This window comes from Staurois parvus, unplaced genomic scaffold (assembly GCF_062004578.1).
Source record: "Staurois parvus isolate SC_StPar_1 unplaced genomic scaffold, SC_StPar_1.0 ptg002800l, whole genome shotgun sequence".
In the NCBI taxonomy this organism is placed as follows: domain Eukaryota; kingdom Metazoa; phylum Chordata; class Amphibia; order Anura; family Ranidae; genus Staurois; species Staurois parvus.
In genome coordinates this window covers 55,332-62,173 of record NW_028320596.1, presented here as the reverse complement: position 1 = coordinate 62,173, position 6,842 = coordinate 55,332, and the positions used below count along the sequence as shown (strand labels likewise).

Below are 6,842 nucleotides of genomic sequence, written 5' to 3'. Positions count from 1 at the left end.
TAACATGCCAAGAGATGGCAGCACAAGGCTGCATGCACAGTCACAGGGAGCACCAACCTTTAGTGTTGCAAAAGACATCGTCTTGTGTACATCGGGAGCTGTGCAACCGGGGCTATTCTGACCACGTGCATTACCATGTACATCTGCTCTTTCATCATGGACAGCAAGTTAGAACAAAGAGCAAAGGTGAAATTCTGTCTGAAATTGGGCAAAATGCTGGATCTCCGCAGTGATGTCAAAACGGCGGCCTTTGAGCTTGATCTTCGAGAAGAGGGCATTTTCAGGGGTTAAGCTTGTTGATGGTCTTCCTGATATCTTGTTGTCTTCCAGTGATGTTGTTCTGCTCTTGAAGCGCACGTGCGTGAGCATGACTCTTTGCAGCATCACCGTAAACTTGCAGGATCACGTCAAACGTCTCTTTGCCCAGTTTCACACAGAATTTCACACTTGCTGTTTGTTCTAACATGCTGTCCATGAAGAAATAGCAGCCATGGTAAAGCACGTGGTTAGAATAGCACCAGTTGTACAGCTTCTGATATACACAGGACAGTGTCTTTTGGCACAGTGACTTGTGAAGGTCAGTGCTCCCTGTGACTGTGTGTGCAGCCCTGTTCTGCCTTGTGTTGGCTTGGTACAAAACTAGTCTTGAAACTTTTTGATATCTCCTTATACATGACCTGGATCCATGTGTCCAACTACTACTAGATCTGCCATGACCGGGAAACATGGGACTACTACTAGATCTACCATGACCTGGATCCATGAGACCACCTACTACTAGATCTACCATGACCTGGATCCATGAGACCACCTACTACTAGATCTACCATGACCTGGATCCATGATACCACCCACTACTAGATCTACCATGACCGGGATACATGGGACTACCTACTACTATATCTACCATGACCTGGATCCATGAGACCACCTACTACTAGATCTATCATGACCTGGATCCATGATACCACCTACTACTAGATCTACCATGACCTAGATTCATGAGACTACTACTAGTTCTACCATGACCTGGATCCATGAGACGACCTACTACTAGATCTACCATGACCTAGATCCATGAGACTACTACTAGATCTACCATGACCTGGATCCATGAGACCACCTACTACTAGATCTATCATGACCTGGATCCATGATACCACCTACTACTAGATCTACCATGACCTAGATTCATGAGACTACTACTAGTTCTACCATGACCTGGATCCATGAGACGACCTACTACTAGATCTACCATGACCTCGATCCATGAGACTACTACTCGATCTAACATGACCTGGATCCATGAGACCACCCACTACTAGATCTACCATGACCGGGATACATGGGACTACCTACTACTATATCTACCATGACCTGGATCGGATCCATGAGACCCCATACTACTAGATCTACCATGACCTGGATCCATGAGACCCTATACTACTAGATCTATCATGATCTGGATCCATGAGACCACCTACTACTAGATCTACCATGACCTGGATCCATGAGACCCTATACTACTAGATCTATCATGATCTGGATCCATGATACCACCTACTACTCGATGTACCATGACCTAGACCCATGAGACTACTACTAGATCTACCATGACCTGGATCCATGAGACTACTACTAGATCTACCATGACCTGGATCCATGAGACCACCTACTACTAGATATACCGTGATCCAGGATCTATGAGATCCTTCATAGCCAGACACTCAGTAGGACTGAAGAAGTGATTTGGAGAAGATAAGAGAAGTCTTAAACATTACATAAAAAGGTCCAGCTGAATGTGACCGACTACTACTAGATCCAACAGGATCTAGCAAGACATCTATAGGCCTGTTCAGTCAGCCTTGTGATCCAGATACCCCTGCCAGACAGCACAGCATTGATTGACTGCAGTAAAGCAATCCACCATAGCGGCCTGCTGATTGGTAACTGAAGGAGCAACACTTCACCTTACTTTTCTCCAATTCATCCCAGTCAACCTCCCCTGGGGCAGGAAGCATCAGCCATAGACATGCCAGTGCCCATGTATCGGGTGAACCTTCTTAGTACATATCATGGAAATATTACATTTTCATCTTTTGGATCCGTTATATTCTAAAGGTCAGATTTTTTTTCAGACAGTGTGGTGGTTCATTGGTTGAGTCACTCTCAGCAAGACTCCCAGTTTGTACATCTTAGTCTGGATTCACACCTCTCCATGTGTATTGCGTTTCATCTCCAATGGGCCACCAACACTCATCAATGAAGTAAAAAACACACCAAACCCTTCTAGGCATAGATGTGAGGACACGGGTGCTGTGGTGCTCTGAGTTGGCACGTGTGTTGGTATGTTGAAGCTTGTGAGGGGCCCCTTAGAAATAAATGCAACAAAAAGATAAAGAAACTCATCAACGCAGATGGAGTGGTTATGACAGGCCCTTAGATGGAGCAGTGTGACCGGCCCTTAGATGGAAAGGCATCCGGCCCTTAGATGGAAAGGCGTCCGGCCCCTAGATGGAGGAGTGTGACCGGCCCTTAGATGGAAAGGCGTCCGGCCCTTAGATGGAGCAGTGTGACCGGCCCTTAGATGGAAAGGCGTCCGGCCCTTAGATGGAGCAGCATGACCAGCCCTTGGATGGAGTGGTGTGACCAGCCCTTAGATGGAGCAGTGTGACCGGCCCTTAGATGGAGCAGCATGACCAGCCCTTGGATGGAGTGGTGTGACCAGCCCTTAGATGGAGCAGTGTGACCGGCCCTTAGATGGAGCAGTGTGACCAGCCCTAAGATGGAGTGGTGTGACCGGCCCTTAGATGGAAAGGCGTCCGGCCCTTAGATGGAGCAGTGTGATCGGCCCTTAGATGGAGTGGTGTGATCGGCCCTTAGATGGAGCGGTGTGATCGGCCCTTAGATGGAGTGGTGTGACCGGCACTTAGATGGAGCAGTTTGACCAGCACTTAGATGGAGCGGTGTGACTGGACCTTAGATGGAGAGATGTGACTGGCCCTTAGATGGAGTGGTGTGATCGGCCCTTAGATGGACAGTCGTGTCCGGCCCCTAGATGGACAGTCGTGTCCGGCCCCTAGATGGACAGTTGTGTCCAGCCCTTGGATGGAGCGGTGTGACCGGCCCTTAGATGGAGCGTTGTGACCGGCCCTTAGATGGAGCGGTGTGACCGGCCCTTAGATGGAGCGGTGTGACCGGCCCTTGGATGGAGCGGTGTGTCCGGCCCTTGGATGGAGCGGTGTGACCGGCCCTTGGATGGAGCGGTGTGTCCGGCCCTTGGATGGAGCGGTGTGTCCGGCCCTTGGATGGAGCGGTGTGACCGGCCCTTAGATGGAGCGGTGTGACCGGCCCTTAGATGGAGCGGTGTGACCGGCCCTTAGATGGAGCGGTGTGACCGGCCCTTAGATGGAGCGGTGTGACCGGCCCTTAGATGGAGAGGTGTGACCGGCCCTTAGATGGAGAGGTGTGACCGGCCCTTAGATGGAGAGGTGTGACCGGCCCTTAGATGGAGAGGTGTGACCGGCCCTTAGATGGAGAGGTGTGACCGGCCCTTAGATGGAGAGGTGTGACCGGCCCCTAGATGGACAGTTGTGTCCAGCCCTTAGATGGAGCGTTGTGACCGGCCCTTAGATGGAGCGGTGTGACCGGCCCTTAGATGGAGCGGTGTGACCGGCCCTTAGATGGAGCGGTGTGACCGGCCCTTAGATGGAGCGGTGTGACCGGCCCTTAGATGGAGCGGTGTGACCGGCCCTTAGATGGAGCGGTGTGACCGGCCCTTAGATGGAGCGGTGTGACCGGCCCCTAGATGGTCAGTTGTGTCCAGCCCTTGGATGGAGCGGTGTGACCGGCCCTTAGATGGAGAGGTGTGACTGGCCCTTAGATGGACAGTTGTGTCCAGCCCTTGGATGGAGCGGTGTGACCGGCCCTTAGATGGAGCGGTGTGACCGGCCCCTAGATGGTCAGTTGTGTCCAGCCCTTGGATGGAGCGGTGTGACCGGCCCTTAGATGGACAGTTGTGACCGGCCCTTAGATGGAGCGGTGTGACCGGCCCCTGAATGGAGTGGTGTGACCGGCCCTTGGATGGAGCGGTGTGACCGGCCCTTGGATGGAGCGATGCGCTGGCCCTTGGAAGGAATCTTGGTGGAGAATGTGTCCATCTGACCGTATTGTAGGATTTCTGTATAATCCCGAATACATTTCTGCTGTCTTTCTACTTTGGATTCCATCCAGTGCTAGTCATGTGATTAGTGCTCAGGCATTGGTCATGTGATGTCTGCCTTGGTGCTTTTCTGTTCATGCCCAGCTGGCAAATCAGTGACCACCAGACCACTGACTCCCCTTGTTGGCAGAGGTCATGTGACCAATGCAGAGACAGTGATTGTACGACTGACTATGACGTGTAGAAGGAGGATATTAAAAGGGAACTCTAGTTAGTTATATTTAGATGCTGTATGACATTTATGTGGATGTCCTCAATAAATCCAATCCAACGCCGTACAAAGCAAGAACCCGTGGAAGGAATGTTCCACCATTCAGGAACCAATAGAAGGAAGGTTCCACCGTTCAGGGGTCAGGAACCCATAGAGGGAAGGTCCACCGTTCAGGGGTCAGGAACCCATAGAAGGAAGGTCCACCGTTCAGGGGTCAGGAACCCATAGAGGGAAGGTCCACCGTTCAGGGGTCAGGAACCCATAGAGGGAAGGTCCACCGTTCAGGGGTCAGGAACCCATAGAGGGAAGGTCCACCGTTCAGGGGTCAGGAACCCATAGAAGGAAGGTTCCACCATTAAGGGGTCAGGAACCCATAGAAGGAAGGTCCACCGTTCAGGGGTCAGGAACCCATAGAAGGAAGGTCTACCGTTCAGGAGTCAGGAACCCGTGGATGGCAGGTTCCACCGTTCAGGAATCCATAGAAGGAAGGTTCCACCGTTCAGGAGTCAGGAACCTGTGGATGGAAGGTTCCACCGTTCAGGGGTCAGGAACCCGTGGATGGAAGGTTCCACCGTTCAGGAATCCATAGAAGGAAGGTCCACCATTAAGGGGTCAGGAACCTGTGGATGGCAGGTTCCACCGTTCAGGAATCCATAGAAGGAAGGTTCCACCGTTCAGGGGTCAGGAACCCATGGATGGAAGGTTCCACCATGCAGGAGTTGGGTTTTATTTCCCTTTTTCCTTTTAGAACTACATGTACATCTTAGACTCCCCCATCCACAGGGTGACAACGCTGTTGTGCCATTTCACTGCAGAACAGGAAGTATTGTTACTAGAAGTGGAAAAATCACTCATCTACTGGCAGGATTAAAAGGTAGAAGTGTGGGGGGAGGGGCGTCTCTGGTTATACTCTGGAAGGACTGTCTCACGTATGTCATCGTTGGCTATGCTCAGAGTTCTACTTTCAGTTGATCACAATCATATCGAACGTCACTCGTTCTCCTCGTGTATGCTGTGATTCGGTTGAATTCTGCTCTGTATACTGTTTGTTGTTTTTTTATTCTTCTGTTTTAAATCTTATGTTATTCTAAGTTGTTAGTTGGGGGAGTTTCTCACTGTAAAGTGTTGTATGAATAAAAGGACGACCGTCCGCAATGTCTGCTGGGTATTCTGTCTGTACAGGTAACGTGGACCCAACCTGGTCCCTGGGCTTCTCTGGAGTCCGTGGGGTGCAGGAGATTCACATTAGTTAGTGTATTCGATGATCTAGGGGGGAATATGATTGGCTGGTCTATTGGATCCAGATCTATGATTAGATGATCCATGATTGGCTGATCTATTGGAGATCTATGACTGGATGGTCCATGGAGGATCCATGATTGGCTGATCTATTGAAGATCTATGACTGGATGGTCCGTGGAGGATCCATGATTGGCTGATCTATTGGAGATCTATGATTAGATGATCCATGATTGGCTGATCTATTGGAGATCTATGACTGGATGATCCATGGAGGATCCATGATTGGCTGATCTATTGGAGATCTATGATTAGATGATCCTTGATTGGCTGATCTATTGGAGATCTATGACTGGAGGATCCATGATTGGCTGATCTATTGGAGATCTATGATTAGATGATCCTTGATCTTGATTGGCTGATCTATTGGAGATCTATGACTGGAGGATCCATGATTGGCTGATCTATTGGAGATCTATGACTGGATGGTCCATGGAGGATCCATGATTGGCTGATCTATTGAAGATCTATGACTGGATGGTCCGTGGAGGATCCATGATTGGCTGATCTATTGGAGATCTATGATTAGATGATCCATGATTGGCTGATCTATTGGAGATCTATGACTGGATGATCCATGGAGGATCCATGATTGGCTGATCTATTGGAGATCTATGATTAGATGATCCTTGATTGGCTGATCTATTGGAGATCTATGACTGGAGGATCCATGATTGGCTGATCTATTGGAGATCTATGATTAGATGATCCTTGATCTTGATTGGCTGATCTATTGGAGATCTATGACTGGAGGATCCATGATTGGCTGATCTATTGAAGATCTATGACTGGATGGTCCGTGGAGGATCCGTGATTGGCTGATCTATTGGAGATCTATGATTAGATAATCCTTGATTGGCTGATCTATTGGAGATCTATGACTGGAGGATCCATGGAGGATCCATGATTGGCTGATCTATTGGAGATCTATGATTAGATGATCCTTGATTGGCTGATCTATTGGAGATCTATGACTGGAGGATCCATGATTGGCTGATCTATTGGAGATCTATGACTGGAGGATCCATGATTGGCTGATCTATTGGAGATCTATGACTCAATGGTCTATGGAGGATCCATGATTAGATGCTACTATGGGCATCACGGTTT

General features: G+C 49.4%; 1 long non-coding RNA gene across 1 annotated transcript; it reads left to right on the top strand.

Moving 5' to 3' along the window:
* Positions 1–520: 520 nt before the first annotated feature.
* LOC149429105 (uncharacterized) lies at positions 521–5,583 on the top strand. The gene is made up of 2 exons (XR_016310611.1): positions 521–4,525; positions 4,557–5,583. It is a non-coding gene; the product is annotated as an uncharacterized LOC149429105 (long non-coding RNA).
* Positions 5,584–6,842: the final 1,259 nt, after the last annotated feature.